The sequence below is a fragment of the Scyliorhinus torazame genome, chromosome 15 (genome assembly GCF_047496885.1).
Source record: "Scyliorhinus torazame isolate Kashiwa2021f chromosome 15, sScyTor2.1, whole genome shotgun sequence".
Taxonomy (NCBI): domain Eukaryota; kingdom Metazoa; phylum Chordata; class Chondrichthyes; order Carcharhiniformes; family Scyliorhinidae; genus Scyliorhinus; species Scyliorhinus torazame.
In genome coordinates this window covers 41,236,207-41,255,725 of record NC_092721.1, presented here as the reverse complement: position 1 = coordinate 41,255,725, position 19,519 = coordinate 41,236,207, and positions in this window count along the sequence as shown.

The window sequence follows — 19,519 nt, the reverse complement described above, 5'->3', positions numbered from 1 at the left end:
GCGTAATGGAGAATCCCGGCGACTGGTCGGGGCAGAAATGTGGCACGACGGGGAATCCCGCCCCATGTCCCTTGCCTTGCAGGATCATCAACCAAAGAGCCTGGCCCAAATACCTGCAGTGTCCCACCGCCCACCCTCAATGGCACCTCAGAGGAGATCACGGAGGAGGACCCAGAGTAAGCGTCACCGCTACCACCCGTGCCATCCACCATCGCAGATACACACACACCTCAGTGAGTGATCTTAGCAGGCAGTCTTCCGGGTAACCTTCTGGTGACCACCACGCAGCATCTGATGAACATCAGGTGGAGGCAGGAATCGGAAAGTTGCAGGTCTGCTGGATCCCATGGAATATTGGCCCTTATTTCAAAAGGATTGGAGTATAAGGATAGGAAAGTCTTGCTGTAACTGTACAAGCTACTGGTGCCAGTTTGGTACAGTTGACTTTGCTGCCGCTGGTTTAACAATATGGTCTGTCAGATTGAGGCCGTGTGTAGTTAAGGCACCTACTCCATTTTAAAACCAAGGCCCATCTGGCACATGATCACCATAACCTATGGATTCAACCTCATTTGCACATTAATGTGAGTTATGATGAGCGTTGTATTGCTTTACAAACATGATTGCTCTATTTGTTGCAACCTATACATTTCACAAACATGCTGCACCAGGATTTTCTTGCCATGTAATTTAGGGTAATAATATCTCTGAAGTAGTTTCTGTTTTCATGAGGACACTGCAGTGCTAGGCAGAGTCATTGCTTTACCTCCACATTGATTTGAAATGAAAAAAGGTTGGAGGTATCCTGAATGCATTGTTATATTGATGAGATTTTGTTTTTGTTGCTACAATTATAAAGATAAATCTCAAGACACTGTGAGTAATGGATATGGGAAGGTAACAATTAGGTTTGATGTGTGCCTCAGATTATTACTTATTCATTTCAGAGAAACCTAAAAAGGGATCGAAGTAAAATGTACAATTAGTACTGAAACTTTAATTTTGTGGGAGAATGGCTCTCTCAAAGGAGATTGTGTAAACCACTTATTCTTTCCTTTTTTGACTCCATTTTTTATAGAATCTATCTCTTCCAATAGATTACCAGCAATTAACACTATCATAAAATCTCTATCACAGCCTGGATTTTATGCAGATAGTAATGATGAGATAGATTGTCAGCATTTACCATTATTTAGGGGTAAACCTGACAAACCTTTTGCCATTTGCATAAATGCAGTTAACAGTGAAAATGTGCCAGGTGGGGTTTAACATGGATAAGTGTGAGGTCATGCATTTTGGTTGGAAAAATGGGAAGGCAACTTAATATCTAAATGGGGAGAGAATTTGGGGTGCTCCGTTGCAGAAGGTTCTGGGGTCCTCGTGCATGAGTCACAGAAAACTAGCATGCAGGTGCAGCAGGTAATTAAGAAAGCGAATGGAATGTTGGTATTTATAGCCGAAGGGATCGAGTGTAAAGGTAAGGAAGTGTTGTTGCAATTGTACAAGGCATTGGTGAGACCACAGCTGGAGTACTGTCACAGTTTTGGTCCACTTATTTGAGGAAAGATGGAGTGGCATTGGAAGCAGTTCAGAGGAGGTTCACTAGGTTGATTCCAGAGATCAGGGGGTTGCCGTATGAAGAGAGATTGAATAGTTTAGGCCTATACTCTCTGGAGTTCAGAAGAATGAGGGGGGATCAAATCAAGGTATACAAGATGATAAAAGGTATTGACAAAGTCAACGTGGAGCGGATGCTTCCTCTTGTGGGGCATTCTAGAACAAAACTTAGGATAAGAGGGAGCAAATTTAAAATGGAGTTGAGGAGAAACTACTTCTCCCAAAGGGTTGTGAATCTGTGAAATTTGCTACGTCAGAGTGCGGTGGTTGCTGGGACAGTGAGGGAATTTAAGTAGGAATTAGACAGATTTTTAATTGGTCATGGGTTGAAGGGTTATGGAGAACAGGCAGGACGGTGGAGTTAAGGCCAGGATGAGATCAGCCGTGATCGAATGGCGGAGCAGACTCGATGGGACAAATGGCCTGCAACATGGAGAAGCCTGCAGTACCTGAGAGAGCCTCAGTGACCTCTATTTCAGCAGTGTACTGCAAACCGAAATCTGCTGCTGGTATCTCCAACACAGTTTGAAGGGAACCAGATGCATAAAAGTCCATTGGCACAATCATCTTCACAACCACCGACAATGCGGTCCTCGCCCTCCTGTAAGATTGGAGTTGTGCTGCAGCAGTTGACCTCCGTAGTGATGTGTAGGCATCTCAAACATTGATCGTTGCTAAAGTGCTGGTGGGTAAATTACTCCCTCATCACCCTGGACAGTTACGGTCACCTACTAAGAACCTTTCTTCCCCTTTCTATTCGTCCTTCTTGTCACGGCTTGTGCAGTCTCTTCTCATTCTTCCAGGCATGCTCTGTTCTAAGAGGGAGAGGACAAGTACCACTGCACCAATGTCGGCAGTAATTAACCAAATAGGTGAATGCCCCTTTAAATAATGCCGATGTTGGGTCCTTCATGCTGTTTAACATTGTGTTGAGCTGCACAAACCTAACTGTGGTAGACGGTGGTGCAGTGGTAATGTCACTGGACTCGTAATCCAGTGACCCAAGCTAACCCTCAGAGCCTTGGTTTCAAACGGCACTATGGCAGTGGGTGAAATTTAAATTCAATTAATAAAATCTTGAAATCCAAGCTGATGCATGGTGACCACGAAACCATCACCGATTGTTGTAAACACCCATCTGGTTCACTAATGTCCTTTTGGGAAGGAAAGCTGCCATGGTCTGCTCTGACCCAGTCTACATTTGACTCTAGACCCACAGCTATGTGATTGACGCATAACTGCCCTCTGAAATGACATAGCAAGCCATTCAGTTCAAGGGCAATTAGGAATGGGCAGCAAAAGTCAGCCAATAATGCCCAGGTCCCATTGTGGTAGCGCGGCCACTTTAAGAGGGCGGACCAAGTGGACCACGTGACCAGCTCGGGGTCAATCACACAGAAGCGTGCAAACCTCAGCCAATAGCAAGTTTGTTCAGGGCCCTGGGAGCAGGGGCCTGGGCAGTGCGGATATCAGAGCTGAAGAGACAAGCCACATCCTATTGTGTTCTGTGCCTGTATAATTACCAGCCTTTGCCTTTCGTTAATAAATCCTTTTGTTACTACTGGAAGCACACAGATTACTTCTCAAGCCACGAGACCTACGAAAGAATAAATTGAAAAAATCGAGGTGTGTTTGTGCATCAGGACATCCAAAATGGCAACACTGGCATAAAAGCAGCTTTGCACTCTGATTAATGTACTGCACTGCATACTTCTGGTGGATATTCAGTGTGCCCACTTTTCTAATATATCATCAAACATTCTTCGCATCAGAGATCTGTCCGCACATCTTGAATATTAGATTGGAATACGAAGGGGCCCCTCGTGCCCAGGAAATAGGCATTAACAAGTCTAATTTTGAAACACCAGAGATTAAATCAGGAAGAACAAGACAGGAATTATAAATTATATTTCAATGATGCAAAGAAATTGTCATGTTCTGCAGACTGGCCGAAATGAATGATGAATTACAGAACATCCAGTTTAAATAATTTATTATGGAACAACTGCGTGATAAGATAACTAGAATAAATAAAATAATAAATTACTAACACTAATTAACTATTGTAGAGCTACTGCAAAATAGATCTATCCTCCAGCACGACTTACTCCCAACTCCCAGACTACAGGGTCACGTGATGAGTGTACACTGTCACCTAGTGGTCGGAGGAACTGCATAACATTATGAACAAACTCGCTTTATGCATATCAGCACAGAAATCAAAAGAAAGATTGGGATTCACAGATGTGATTGAAAAAGAGAGCTAAAGGAGACAGAGAGAAAAAGATTTAAAAAAGAACACTAATAAACTTGTGAAAGACTGTGGCTCAATGTTTATAAATTTAAACGGTCATGGCTAAATATGGGCGGGATGTACTAACCAACCAACCGTGTGTATTTTGGTGGCAGATGTGGCCCGCCAGTGGGATTTACATTATCAATGGGACTTCTCATTGACTGCACCCCTCGTCACTGGGAAACCCATGCGCCATCGTGGGATCGGAATATCCCACCAGCGTGAACTGCCAGTAAATTATGCCCTTGGTATTTGGCAGTAACCATTTAAAATTCACTTAACCCTATTTTGCACCAGTCTAAATTTTCTCTGGTACCATTAGTGGGGCGCATGGATAAGTGCTGAAGTTCAAGCCTTTGAGTGCTGTGTCCAACGATGGAGCACAGCTTATAAATGTGCAAGATTTTTACCCTTTATTTTGCATTGAGCTTTCCCCCTCATTTCTATTTATTCCAATTTTGCTCGGGCTCCTTGATTCCAGACTTGGTCAAATGCTGTCTTGATTATGTCACTCTCATCTCAACTTTCAGAATTCAACTCCTTTGCTCATGTTTGGACCAAGGCTGTAATGAGACTTGGAGCCAAATGGCCCTGATGGAACCAAAAGTGAGCCTCTGTTAACAGGTTGTTGCTGATGAAGTGCCACTTGGATATGTCAAGAAATGGCTGAAGCCACACTATGCAGCAAAGGTTATTGACAACACCCCTGCTGTAGTACTGAAGACTTGTGCTTCCAAACGAGCTGCATCCTTAGGCAAGCTGTTCCAGTACAGTGACAGTACAGACATCTGCACAACAATGTGGAAATTTGCCCAGATATATCCTGTGTATAAAAAGCAGGACAAATCCAACCTTGCCATTTACTACCCCATCTATCTACTTTCAGCCATCAGTAAAGTGATGGAAGGTTCTGTTGACAATGCTTTCATACTGCTAATTCCTGGCACCATGTAAATGTATTGGGTTACCAAAACACTGACAACAAGGACTTGTAATCAACTTTATTCACAAACCTAGCAGGTACTTCATCTTGTACTCTGCCTGCATTCTGGGGAGAATTCCGCACTCCCAATGTGCGACCTCTTTTGTAGTAACGTCATCACAGTATCACGTGACCACTCAGTCTACACTCCCCAGTATCTTGAATCACCTGAGCATTCAGGAAGATAGCTGTGGTTGTCGGAGGGCAATCATCTAAGTCCCAGGCCATTGCTGCAGGAGCCGCCCAAGGTAATGTCCTCGGCCTAACCAGCTTGCGCTGTTTCCAACGTAAGGTCGGAAATAGGGATGTTCTCTTTTTTTAATTCTTCCATATTTCGGGCATGATAAAGCAAGGCCAGCATTTTTTGTCTATCCCATTTGTCCTTGAGGAGGTTGCGGTTGTTTTGTTATGCTCTTGACGTAGCATAAGCTGCTTCCTTGATGTGCACTCTGACAAAGGAAGGATCAGACTTGGAGATAGCTTTAACACATTTATTAAACTATTAACAATTCTCCTACTGGGATTCGACTCTACTGTTAATCCTGATATAGCTACTGAGACTGACGAAACAGTCTGCTACAATCCACGTGGTGGGTGTGATGTTCAATCAACCCTGTGTCTGTACTCACTGAGTGTCTCCACTGGAAAGAGACAGAGCATGTGTGATGTGTCCTTTTATAAGGGTTGGTGTAATGCGCTCCTGTGGTAGTGCCACCTCTGTGTGTATCGTGACTGCCCATTGGTCGTGTCCTATCTTACTGACCTACTGGTTGACTGCCTGTGTGTCATGTCTCTGGTGTTCCCTCTAGTGTCTAGCTAGGTGTAGTGTATGTACATTAACCCTTTGTGTCCTGACAGTGATATATATCATCACATCCCCTCTTTTTTCGTGTTACATATTTTCTGTACAGTGTTAAAGAAAATTGAACAAACTAGGTAGATGAGTGATACTCAGTACAAGGTATGATAACAGTGATCATTAAACAATAAGTCCAAATCATATGCAGAGGCGTCATTCTCCGACCCCCCGCCGGGTTGGAGAATCGCCGGGGGCTGCCGTGAATCCCGCCCCCGCCGGTTGCCGAAGTCTCCGGTACCGGATATTCGGCGGGGACGGGAATTGGGCCGCGCCGGTTGGCGGGCCCCCCCGCTGGATTCTCCGACCCTGATGGGCCGAAGTCCCGCTGATAAATTGCCTGTCCCGCCGGCGTGGATTAAACCACCTTTTGAACGGCGGGACAAGGTGGCGTGGGCGGGCTCCGGGTGTCCTGGGGGGGGCGTGGGGCGATCTGGCCCTGGCGGGTGCCCCCACGGTGGCCTGGCCTGCGATCGGGGCCCACCGATCCGCGGGCGGGCCTGTTCCGTGGGGGCACTCTTTCCCTTCCGCCTCCGCCATGGTGGAGACCATGGCGGAGGCAGAAGAGACTCCCTCCACTGCGCATGCGTGGGAAACTGTCAGCGGCCGCTGACGCTCCCGCGCATGCGCCGTCCCGAGATGTCATTTCCGTGCCGGCTGGCGGGGCAACAAAGGCCGTTTCCGCCAGCTGGCGGGGCGGATATCCCTCCGGCGTCGGCCTAGCCCCTCAATGTTGGGGCTCGGCCCCAAAAGATGCGGAGCATTCCGCACCTTTGGGGCGGCGCGATGCCCGTCTGTTTGGCGCCGTTTTGGGCGCCAGTCGGCGGACATCGCGCCGTTTGGGGAAAAATTTGTCCCATGAGTCCAAAGTTCATTAATTATTATGGTCGAGTGGCTTTCTTGTTTGGTTGGTGAGTTGGTGATGTTGATGGTGGCATTGCATTGTAAACGCCATCAGTGTCCCTGTGCTGAAGGAACCAAGAAGCGGTCAAATCACTTCGTTGTCGGATTTGGACTCTTTTTTTTTTCGATGCTTGTGGTGGTAATTCTTGATGGCAGCTGTCCTGAAAGCCAGGTTGCCTGTTGGGAGTGCAGCAAACGTGAATTGGTAAGATGCATCGTCCTGCCATGGCATGTCATTGTACTGAGCTGAGCAGTAACAGTGTCCCTCATTTGCAGAGTTGCACCATGTCGTACCAGTCGTAGTTCCATTGGTGTTGTTCTTGTCGTGCTTGTTGTCGACGTTGTTGCCTTTGGTACGCTTCTTGCTATTCTCTTTGATGTTGTTGTGTGGTTGTTGGTTTTGTTGCCGTGTTTGCTGCGCTCAAGGTCCACACTCTGTGGTTAATATGAGTCCTTCTTGCAGTTACTTGTGTCATCGTGCTTTGTGGCATCTGCTGTCTCCTTGAGCGTGCCGTCACTGAGTTCGCGGCGCTCCCCATCTGGAGTCATGTCCGGCTTACTTGAATCAGCTTTGGCTTGTGGATGCTCCCCGTCTGGAGTCTGGTCTGTTTCACCTGAGTCAGTTTTTGCTTTTTGATGCTCCCCATCTGGATCCCTTTCTGGTTCACCTGAATCAGCTTTGGTTTCTTGATGCTCCCCGTTCGGAGTCACTGCAGGTTCACTTGAGTCAGCTGAGATTTCTTGATGCTCCACGTCCGGAGTCAAAACATTCAGGAATGCATTTGCTTGTGGAGAGGCTCGAGCGAATGAGGTTTGAAGTAATGTGGTGTCACCGGAGTCACCAGTAGTCTCACTGTGATTGTCGAGTGCCTCTGTACATTCTAGCTGAGGTCTGTCACGTTGCACATCTGGTATGGGAAGTGGGATGCCGTCTTCATTTGTCTCACATACAGTGGGTAGAGCCTCAGTGTCTCCTTGTCATTCACTTGAGCTGGGTAGACCGTCAGAGTCTTCTTCTGGTGGCTCCAATAATCTGGGTGGACTGTCATAGTCTGCTTGCTGTACACTTGAGCATGGTAGACTGTCAGAGTCTTCTTCTTGTTCACTGGAGCGTGGTAGACTGTCATAGTCTGCTTGCTGTACACTTGAGCATGGTAGACTGTCATAGTCTTTCTGTTGTTCACTTGAGCGTGGCAGACTTGCATTGTCTGCTGCTGGTTGCTAAGAGCAGGATGCTAGACCCTCATGGTCTTCATTATGCAAGGACTGCGCTTTGGAGTCTTGCATTGATTCTATCGTGGAGGCTGTCCACAAGCTCGCTGTGGAGGCTTGTGCCACTCCCTCTGTGGAGTCTTGCAGCGTTCCTTGTGTGGAACCGTGCATTCGTCTCTCTGTGGGAACTGTCATCACTTCTTGTTCAGGCAAAAACTGCGTTCTGGAGTCTTGCGTTGCTTCGATCGTGGGGTCTGTCCACGAGCTCGCTATGGAGGCTTGTGTCACTCGAGTCACTTCTTGTTCATGCAAGGACTGTGCTGTGGAGCCTTGCGTTGCTTCTATCGTGGAGTCTGTCCACGAGCTCGCTGTGGAGGCTTGTGTCACTGGAGTCACATCTCTGTGTGGAGTCAGGGACCCTGCGCGGTGCATGGACCACTCTCTGTGTGGCAGCAGGCCGCTCTCTGTGGGCTTGTACTGCTCTCTGTCTCTTGGTGTCAGGCCGCAGCATAATCCTGCACTCACGATTCGGGATGTCATATATGCTGGGCTGAAGATCCTCAAAGCCGCAGAACACATCCGCGTCTGTGTCGGATTCTTCACTGTAGAACACATCTCGTTGCGGTTCGGATTTGGTACTGGGGTTGCCATCTCCAATGATGAAATCATCGTCTGAGTCGTAGTCTTCTAGGACCATATCATCACGTTTTGTGTCGGAGCTGGCATTGGGCTCGCGATGTCCAAAGAAGAATTCAAGGTCTGAATCATAGTCTTCAAGGACTGTATCATGTCTTTAGGCAGTGCTTGCTGCTTGTTGCAGGGTTCTGCGGAGCTTACTTTCAGTTACTGGTTGAATTTCAGGCATTGTGCTGTCATTCCAGGTGAAAGAATCTGGTTTTGAGGCGTAAAATTTTTTTTTCCTTGTTTTGGGACATTTTCCCTTTAAGTGAGCGTGGTCCGGGGCCTCTGACGTCATGACGCTTGTGGCGTAGAGTGTAGGAATGGATTGTGCATGCGCAGATCGCTGTTCCTTTACTTTGCGCATTTCTGTCAACTGTGCACACCTTTTCCAAGATGGCCACCGATCAAAATTGTCATTCGTTTCCCCAGGACCTCGGCCTCGTGGTGAGTACTGGTGCCTCTCTTACCGTTTTCTGTTGGTTTCTTAGTGTCACCTCTGTGTGTATCGTGACTGCCCATTGGTCGTGTCCTATCTTACTGACCTATTGGTTGACTGCCTATGTGTCATGTCTCTGGTGTTCCCTATAGTGTCGAGCTAGGTGTAGTGTATGTACATTAACGCTTTGTGTACTTAGAGTGATGTATATCACCACAACAGTGACCTTTCTTCCTGAACTGCTGCAGTCTGTCTGGTGAAAGTATACCCATGGTGCTGTTAGGAAGAGAGGTCCACGTTCCTTTGCTGTCTGCCTCATGACACAAAATGGTATTCTCCATTGTTGATGCACAGCTGAGGAGGCATTTGTGTCGACATGAAACTTATACATAACACCAGTGAAGTGCTCAGCATAAGGTTCAAGAATGTCGCCGTTAAGTGTAGGAATCACAGATATGATGACAATCATGTGTGACATGTTGTTGTGGGGAAACTGACGAGCATTTCACCTTCTCCAGGTATGGCACAAAATACAGCCTTTGTCCTGGCGTCTTTGAATGAGTTTGGAGTTTCAAATGTCCCGAGAATGTTCAGTGGTTTGTCACTGTTGTAAGAGAATCTTTTTGTATGCCCTGGTTTGCAGAGATTTGGGTAATCTTGAAGTTTCTTGAATATTCTGTCTCCCATGAGATTGACAGATGCTCCTTTATCTATGACAGCATCAATGGCTGAGCAGTCAATGGTCACTGTCATATGTGGCTGGTTGCTGTATCTGAAATAGAGCATACGACTGTGCTCAGAGTCATCTGCTTCTGTAGCGGGTTCCTTCCTTGTTTTACTCCACCACTGGGCCGATATCTGGGGTTTGAGTATCTGTGTGTGTCTCTCTCCAGCTGGCACTGAAACTTCAGAGACCAGGGGATGCCGCACTGGTACACCTCCGCGGGAGAGAGCACTGAATCAAGCCTGCCGTTTATCCCTAACCGGAAGCCTGAGGCTTATATCGCACAGATATCCAGACCCCCACCAATGCCCAGGTGATTCTCTCTCTTGCCGGTGGTGAAACACCCACCCCGTTCCTACTTCGCTGGAGTAGCTTTCCCAAGAGAGAGAATAGGACACTGCTGTTTATCACCTAACCAGCAGCCTGTCCTGAGTGAACAGGTTCGAATCGTTCCAAGATTACCCTAGGTTCTCGACACCGGAATTAGGGTGAGGAGTATTTTAAATGTGACTTGGTCAGAGATCGCTGGTGGGAGCTTGAAGAATTGAAACGGACTCCAATTACAAACAAATCGAGGTTTATTGAAAAACCCAGGTCAAAATCACCAAATAGAAGAAAATACAATAAAAACCTTAAACTCTACCAAAACTATGTCTCTCAGGAAAGTGCTATAACGGACACAACGTAAATTCTTATTGTTACACACTTTAACAATGGTACTGGAGTAAAAGAACACACAAAACAAGCCCCCTGTCCCAAATCCTCAACACCTATGAATCTCTCGGGAAACTTTGCAAGCTGCTTGAGGTACTCACAGTTTAAAGGGTCCGATTTCTCAGCAGACTGTAGACACAAAAATGGCAGGTGCGTAGAATCAGGAGCATTTAGAACTGGACTGTTAGCTCAATTGACCTTGAGTTACTTAGCTGAACTGCTGAACTTGAGTCACTGGAACCACTTGATTGAACTCCCCAAATGCCTGTCCTGCCCCTTACTTTATAATATGATTTCAAAGCTCCCGCAGTCTCCGCCCACTCTCCAACAGGCAAAGTTCCTATGACAAAAGCCACGATCTCTTTATCTGCAAGATAAAAGGACTTCTTAACAGCCGTTCCTTGTTTCTCCGGAGATTCTGAACTTACTTCCCCATCATGGTAATGAGTATCTCCTTACCCTGAGATAAGGCCGTTAGCACCTGTATTGAAGTCCAGTTTCTGTGCTCTGACCTCCTGCTGGATGAGTCTGGTGACATCATTCACTCCATTGTTCTGTTGGTTGAAGTAACCAGTGGCTGTCTGGCAGCTTGCAGTTCGTCCATTCAAAGGCTGGGGTTTCTCACACACACACACCCACACCCACCGGCATGCTGAGCCTACTGGGAGATTTGGTCAGGTTTCGCAGCCAAACGTGGCCAACTTTCACAGTTCCTTGATTTCAACCCTCTCCCAGCTCAGAGAAAAGCCTGAGTTGCCCAAAAAACCTACACTTCTAACTTGTCTACGTTTTCCCATCCTTTCTTGCTGTGGGACAACACAGGGCATCCTCTGTCGATATTGGCCTGCATAATTGACCTGATGGTGAATGACAAACACAGTCAAAGCGGTTGGGTTTCCCGCAAGCTTTGCACTATTTGCCAGGAGCAGGACACTGGGCGGGATTCTCCACTCCCACGCCGAAGTGGCCGCGCCGTCGTGAACGCCGTCGAGGTTCACGACGGCGCGAAACGGACCCAATCCCGACCGATTCAGGTCCCGAATATGGGCTAGGATCGGGGCCGCGAGAACCTGGGGGGGGCGTTCCGCGAAGGCCGCGTCATCAACGCGCGACGCCCGAATGATGCAGCGCTGCGTCATAAATTGCGCGATCCGCGCACAGAGGACCCGGAGGAGAACAGAGGAGATGGCTAAGCCCCGAAGAGCCACACCGAGGTTCCGGGACACGGACCTGGACACCCTGGTGGATGGTGTGGAGCGGAGAAGGGACACCCTCTGCCCAAGACATGGGCATTGCCAGCCATCCAGCGCGGTGAGGCGCGGCTGGCGGGAGGTGGGCACCGCAGTCAGTGCTGTGGGGCAGACCCCCCGGACCGGGGAGCAGTGCCGCAAGAAGCTGCACGACCTCACCCGGGCTGCCAGGGTAAGTGCCATGGAGGTGCCCCAGGCTCCCCCCCCCCCCCGTCATGGGTGGGGGGGGGGGGGTGGGGGGGGGGTTGGGAGTGTTGGGGGGGCGGGGCATCAGGGGCGATGTTGGGGAGTCAGGGGGGTTTGGGGTCGGTCACGGTGTCCAACTATCTACTCGACCCACATGAGCCCCAGGACCCCCCTGGAGCGAAGCCATGGCGTGCTGTCTCCTGAACCAGCAACAATGTTGTCTATATCTGCATGCCCTGATGATACCCGCCTAATGGTGATGCTTTATCCAACCCCCCCAGGACAAGACAGCGCATAACCAGCGGGAGCGCATGAGAACCGGAGGGGGTTCTCCGGTCCGGCACCCCCTAACTGTTCACGAGCAGAGGGCCCTGGACCTCGCTGGGGGATCCGCCACCCGGGAGGTCGCGCCATGCCAGGTCGGAGGCGCAGAAGCAAATGAGAGAACCTTGCATGTCCTCTCCACCTCCAACCCGTCATCGCCCCCCTCACACTCTGGCCACTGCACCCCCGATCCCATCCCCCCTCACACTCTGGCCACTGCACCCCCGATCCCATCCCCCCTCACACTCTGGCCACTGCACCCCCGATCCCATCCCCCCTCACACTCTGGCCACTGCACCCCCGATCCCATCCCCCCTCACACTCTGGCCACGGCACCCCCGATCCCATCCCCCCTCAGACTGTGCACCCACCACCACCATACACTCGGGCCACCGTATCTAACGAACCCCAAATCTTTTATGTTCCCCAGGGCCATCCGCCGAACCTTCAGGGACGTCTCGCCCAGGAAGCAGCGCAACGCCGCCCACCACAACGGCACCCAGGGACGCACGCCAGAGGTTGGCAGTTGGTCGGACAGGAGGGCAGACCTCACAGTCCGGGACACAGGACCGGGGCGCTGAGACCACCGGGACAGACATTAGTCAGGGGCACAGGGTGGACAGTAATGACGAAGCCCACATCACGGCCACACACCTGCTGGATCAAACTCAAGACGACATGGCCCGCATGGAGCTTGCGCCCGGCCATGAGGGGGACCAGTACACACCAGACTTCTTGACGGATGATGACCTCGAGCTTGCGGCACTGCTGTCTCCCACACCGTTCACCATCGCAGAGACACTCACCTCGGTTGGGCATATAAGTGATGAGGCTCCCGAGTCACTGTCTGGTGCGCACCCAACAGCCGAGCCGGTACAGCAGGTGGAGTTTGGAGCAGCTGAGGGGCTGGACGGTCGGAGGGCAGCCCAGGCCCAGCAACCAGCTGCCACCCAGACGGTTCCCGGGTTCCTGGATGTACTTGACCCACCCGGACAACCGATGCGTGTGGACACCCAGGGACTGAATAACGGGATGAGGGCCATCTTCCAGGACCTGCACACGCAGCTGGAGGTGTCTATCCGCATCCAGAAGCAGGGAGTGGTGCCGCTCATCGAGACCACCCAGGCCGACACCGCACGGGTGGCGTCCGCGGTGGAGGCAATGGGTGAAGGGGTTTCGGCCATGGGTCAGGTTCTGCAAGGCGTTGGGCTTCACGTGCACGTGTCATCCATGGCCCAGGAGCGGGCTGCCCTCTCACAGGCAACCATCTCACAGAGCCAACACGACATTGCCGCCGGCTAAGGCTCACCATGCCATGGCCCGGTCCAAGAAAGCGATGGCTCAGTCCCAGCAGTCGGTCGCGGAGAGCATTGACCGCCTGGCGCACGTGATGGATGGCGTCGTGCACTCACAGGTCGAGATCGCACAGACCTTGGCAGGAATGTGGCACTCCCTGGGCCCCGTCTCGGCGAACATTCGGACCGTGGTCGATACCGCTGCAGGCCTCCAGGACTGGCGGGGGAGCGACGGGGCATGTCTCCGAGCACATCTCCGACCCACAGTGAGGCCCGGGGCCACCGGGCTCCCCGAGGGAGGAGGAGGTTCTGGGGCCCGGTCCGGTAGCTCCACCAAGGGATGTCCCGGTACACTCGGCCTCCCCCCGTTCCGTCCCTGGCGCATCTGGTGGGGAGCGGGCAGGTCAGGGTGGCACCACACCATCCAGCACGCCCGCAGAGCAGCCTGGCCCATCGAAGCCAGGCCGCCCCAGGAAACGTGTGCCGACGGGGAGCCATGTCGAAGGGCGTGATTCACAGCAGTCCACCTCCACTCCTGCTGTACCATCTGGGAACACACCGAGACGTAGTGGTAGGGCCCGTAAGGCAAAGTCGTTAGGCACGTAAGAAGTTGGCACGGGTGCAGGGCACAGTCTAGTTGTAGTTGGTAGTGCACCTATGTTTACCACACAAATAAACGCACTGTTAAATCTGACTTGTAAGACTGTGTGCTATGTCCGGTGCCAGGGGGCTCGTGAGGGTGCCCGATTGGCGTAGTGGTATACGAGCCGTTCAAGGTCTGTTCCGAATGTGCTGACCCTCCCCCCCCCGCCCCCCATAATCGGACACCATTGTCCTCGGTACACCGACGCCAGCCACCCCACGGTCATGTGGTGAAATATCCGTCACGAAGGCTGTGACCACCGGAGTGCATGGTTCAGCTATAGCCATGAGTCAGACCTCGGCTGGCGAATCTGAGCACACAGCTCATCGCAGAGCGGGCTGTCATCATTCAACATGGCACTGATCACACCCGCTTACCCAATCATCAATGTTGTACAATCCCGTAGTGCCGCAGTGGTAAGGTGATGTGGAATTGTTGCCATGGACGCGGTGCGGGGGTGCGGGGGGGGGGAGGTGGTGGGCACTGTGTGGTGCCCGTGTACAGGAGCGATGGTGCAAGTGGCAGTGTTCAGCGAATCCCACCCCCACAGTGCGTGAACCGCGCGGCCACCAACGCGTCGCGTGCCCGCTATCCGCGGCGGTGCCGTCGCGCAGCCTCCTGGGCGTAACGAGCAGCCGGGCAGTGTCTGCGTCCTGCGCCCCTCCCCCACCCTGATGCGCCCCATCATCCTCATCCTCCGCATCCTCCTCTTCCCCATCCCCCTCATTTGCGTTGGCTCCGGTGCCGTCGGGTCCTCCCTCCGGCTCCTCCACCAGGTCAACTCCCCTCTGCATGGCAATGTTGTGCAGCGCACAGCAGACCACAACTATGCGACCGACCCTGTCGGGTTGGTACTGCAGGGCCCCTCCTGATTGGTCCAGGCATCTGAATCGCATCTTCAGCAGCCCGAAGCACCGCTCCACCACACCCCTGGTTGCTGCATGTGCCTCGTTGTATAGACTCTCCGCGTTGGTGTGAGACCTCCGTATTGGCGTCAGCAGCCATGACCTTAATGGATAGCCCCTGTCGCCCAGCAACCAGCCTCTCAGCCAGGGGGGGCATCCATCGAACATTGCGGGGATGAACGACTGTGCCAGAATGTAGGCGTCATGCACACTGCCGGGGTGCTTTGCACACACGTGCATGATCTTCACGTGGGGGTCGCACACCACCTGAATGTTCATGGAGTATGCGCCCTTTCTGTTCATGAACACTTCCCTGCTGTCTGCAGGTGGGCGCAAGGGGACGTGCACACCATCGATGACACCCTGGACCATCGGTATCCCGGCCACCTTGGCGAATCCACATGCCCGTGCTTCCTGCTGTGCTCGGTCCTCGGGGAATTGAATGTACCTGTCCGCGATGGCGTACAAGGCGTCGGTGACGGCCCTGAGGCACCTGTGGACCGATGCCTGTGATATCCCGGATAGGTCCCCGCTCGGCGCCTGGAAGGAACCGGTCGCATAGAAGTTTAGGGCCACCGTCACCTTGACGGAGACTGGTATCACGTGTCCTCCTCCCATTCCACGTGGTGCGAGGTGCGCCACGAGCTGGCATATATGTGCGACCGTCTCCCTGCTGAACCGTAGTCTCCTCCTGCATGTGATGTCCGTTCGGGCCTCGAACGACATTCTGTCACGGTACACCCTCGGCCTTGCTGGACGCCTGTGGCGCCCTGGCACCACCATCAGTGGATTCTCCTGCTCCACCTCCTCCTCCTCCTCCTCCTCCTGCTCCCCCCCAAGCACTTCCTCTGCATTCCTCGCCGTCAGGCGGTCAATGTTCCCCTCGGCATCCCCCTGTACATTCGGGTCCTGAGCGCCTGCGGCCTGCGTGTCGACGACAGGCCACTCCGCGTCCATCCCCTCTGCTGCACCGGCAACCGCTGCATCTGCAGCCACTGTGGGCTGTCTGACTCTATGCTGCCGGATGGCAAACTCCAGAACTGCTGCTTCAACCACGGCAGTGAACATCGCTGTCTGGTTGGCATACATGGTGACCTGCAGGAGGGTGGTGGGGGGCAGAGAAACAACATGTTACACGGAGGTTCTTCCACACCTTGTCAGCCGGGCTGCATGGGATACCTGTGTGCCCCGGTGGGATGGTCGCGCTGCAGACACGCAGCCAGCCTAACACCTGGTCACTGTCTGCGCCCAACGGTCACTTCACACCGTACTGCTCACCAGTGTGCCACTCGCCTGTGCCCATCAGCCACACGTCCTGTGGCCGTGTCCTCGTCACCGTCCTGCCATATCAGGGCGGCTGACATGTGGCATCCGCGGATGGACGATACCATCCACACTCTCCCTCATCCCCCTCCCACCTGCACCCTCACCCCCCTCCCACCTGCACACTCTCCCTCAACCCCCTCCCACCTGCACGCCGCTCCCTCATCCAACGCCTCCCACCTGTATGCCTCTCCCTCAATCCCCCCTCCCACCTGCACGCTCTCCCACGCCCCCCTCCCACCTGCACACTCTCCTTCACCCCCCTCCCACCTGCACACTCTCCCACACCCCCTCCCACCTGCACACTCTCCCACACCCCCCTCCCACCTGCATGCTCTCCTTCACCCCCCTCCCACCTGCACACTCTCTCACACCCCCTCCCACCTGCACACTCTCCCTCACCCCCCTCCCACCTGCACACTCTCCCACACCCCCTCCCACCTGCACGCTCTCCCACCCCCCTCCCACCTGCACCCTCTCCCACACCCCCTCCCACCTGCACACTCTCCCACACCCCCCTCCCACCTGCATGCTCTCCCACCCCCCCTCCCACCTGCACACTCTCCCGCACCCCCCTCCCACCTGCACCCTCTCCCACACACCCCCACCTGCACACTCTCCCGCACCCCCTCCCACCTGCACACTCTCCCGCACCCCCCTCCCACCTGCACGCTCTCCCACCCCCCCTCCCACCTGCACCTTCTCCCACCCCCCCCCACCTGCACACTCTCTCGCACCCCCCCTCCCACCTGCACGCTCTCCCACCCCCCCTCCCACCTGCACGCTCTCCCACCCCCCCCCACCTGCACCCTCTCCCACCCCCCACCTGCACACTCTCCCGCACCCCCCTCCCACCTGCATGCTCTCCCACCCCCCCTCCCACCTGCACCTTCTCCCACCCCCCCCCACCTGCACACTCTCCCGCACCCCCCCTCCCACCTGCACGCTCTCCCACCCCCCCCCCACCTGCACGCTCTCCCACCCCCCCACCTGCACCCTCTCCCACCCCCCACCTGCACACTCTCCCGCGCCCCCCTCCCACCTGCACGCTCTCCCACCCCCCCTCCCACCTGCACCTTCTCCCACCCCCCCCCACCTGCACACTCTCCCGCACCCCCCTCCCACCTGCACGCTCTCCCACCCCCCCTCCCACCTGCACGCTCTCCCACCCCCCCCACCTGCACCCTCTTCCACCCCCCACCTGCACACTCTCCCGCACCCCCCTCCCACCTGCACGCTCTCCCACCCCCCCTCCCACCTGCACCTTCTCCCACCCCCCTCCCCCACCTGCACACTCTCCCGCACCCCCCCTCCCACCTGCACGCTCTCCCACCCCCACCCCCCACCTGCACCCTCTCCCACACACCCCCTCCCACCTGCACATTCTCCCGCACCCCCCTTTTGGCCGCAGCCTTTTCGGGTAAGCCGACCCGGTCTCCATGCGCTGCGCAACAGTCCGCTCACCTCCTCCCTGCTCAGCGTCAGCCAGCACGACTGGCTGACGACTTTAAATAGCAGGTGTGAACGGCGACGGCCCATCCGGGCCTGAGAATATCAGGGGTGCCGGAGAATCGCCGTTTTGGGTGTCTCAGGCGATTCTCCGGCCTGCGGCCCGCGAAACTCGACCGGGCCGTTCCCGCCGCTTGGGAGAATCGCGGGAGGGCGTCGGACTGGCGTCGCGGGAAATTTTGGCGGCCCAGGCGATTCTCCCAACCGGCGTGGGAGTGGAGAATCGTGCCCACTCTGTTTGGTGTGTGAGAATTGTTTGGACACATCACAACAATCTTTCTGAGACTGCCCTCGTCGCTTTGCAAATGGTTTCCTCGTTCTTCGGCGATGAGCGGTGTTCACAACACTTGAACAAGTGGAGTGAGCTTTTCAGCAGCTGTGGGACAGGCAGGTATGCGGGGGGAATAACAACGCCATATAGTGCTGTTTGCTCGCTGAACCGGCTATTCTTTCAAACACGCTCTGGAATTCTTTCTCGCTATGGAGAGCACGGCGGGAGATTCTCAGGATCTGAAGCATGTGAACAATGGAACACTGCACCACATTAGACAGAAGCCTATTGCTGTGCATTATGCAGAGAGTGGCACAGCAGATATTCAGCACAATTACCTGTCTGCCAGAAAACAAGTCAGGAAGCCTACTTACAATGCATCAGCTGACAAGGTACACATTAGCTATAAATTTATGGAACCAGATGAGCATTTAAGGTGAGAGAAATGAGCATTCCAGACATGGATAACCCACCTGGACCACAGAGGGATGCTACAGAGGGTTGCGTCCTTTTGAAGGCAAGATTCAAATCATTAAAGGTGCACCATCACCCTGTCACGTGACATAGCTGAAATCATTCCTGGGGATGGTAAACTTACAGCCATTTATTAACTAAACTGTCCACCGTGTTTACACCACGCCCCTATTGCTGAGGAGGAATCACCGCTGGGGTTCACAGCAAGAAAACATCTTTTCAGCAGTGAAGAAACTGCTTCAGTCATTGAATTTGGTACATTATGACCCAGCTAAAGAGCTGGTGCTGACGTGTGTTGCTGCTCCCGAAGGCATCGGAGCTGTACTGTCACATCGAATGGAGGACAGGTCAGAAAAGCCCATTGGCTACATTTCAAGAACACTGTCGAAGGCTGAAAAGTGCTACTGCCAACTGGAGAAAGATGGGCTGGCAATTGTTTTTGCTGTCACCAATGCTTGCACGGGCAACATTTTGCAATTGTGTCTGACAGGATTGTTCAACAAAGACAGAGGTATTCCACTTATAACTTTAATTCCGGCCTTGGGTCACTGTCTGTGTGGAGTTTGCACATTCTCCCCGTGTCTGCGTGGGCTTCCTCCGGATGCTGCGGTTTCCTCCCACAGCCCAAAGAAGTGCAGGTTAGGTGGATTAGCCATGCTAAATTGCCCCTTATTAGGTCATGGGGTTACAGGGATAGGATAGGGTGGATGTGTGAGTGGACATGGGTAGAGTGCTCTTTTGAAGGGTCCGTGCAGACTCGATGGGCCGAATGATCTCCTTCTGCGCTGTCGGGATTCTATGAACTTCAGCGAGAATCAAGCATTGGGCCCTAACGCTATCATGTTATGAATACACATTCATGTACCACCCTGGCTCACATTTGACCAATGTAGATTCACTTAGTCGTCTTCCATCACT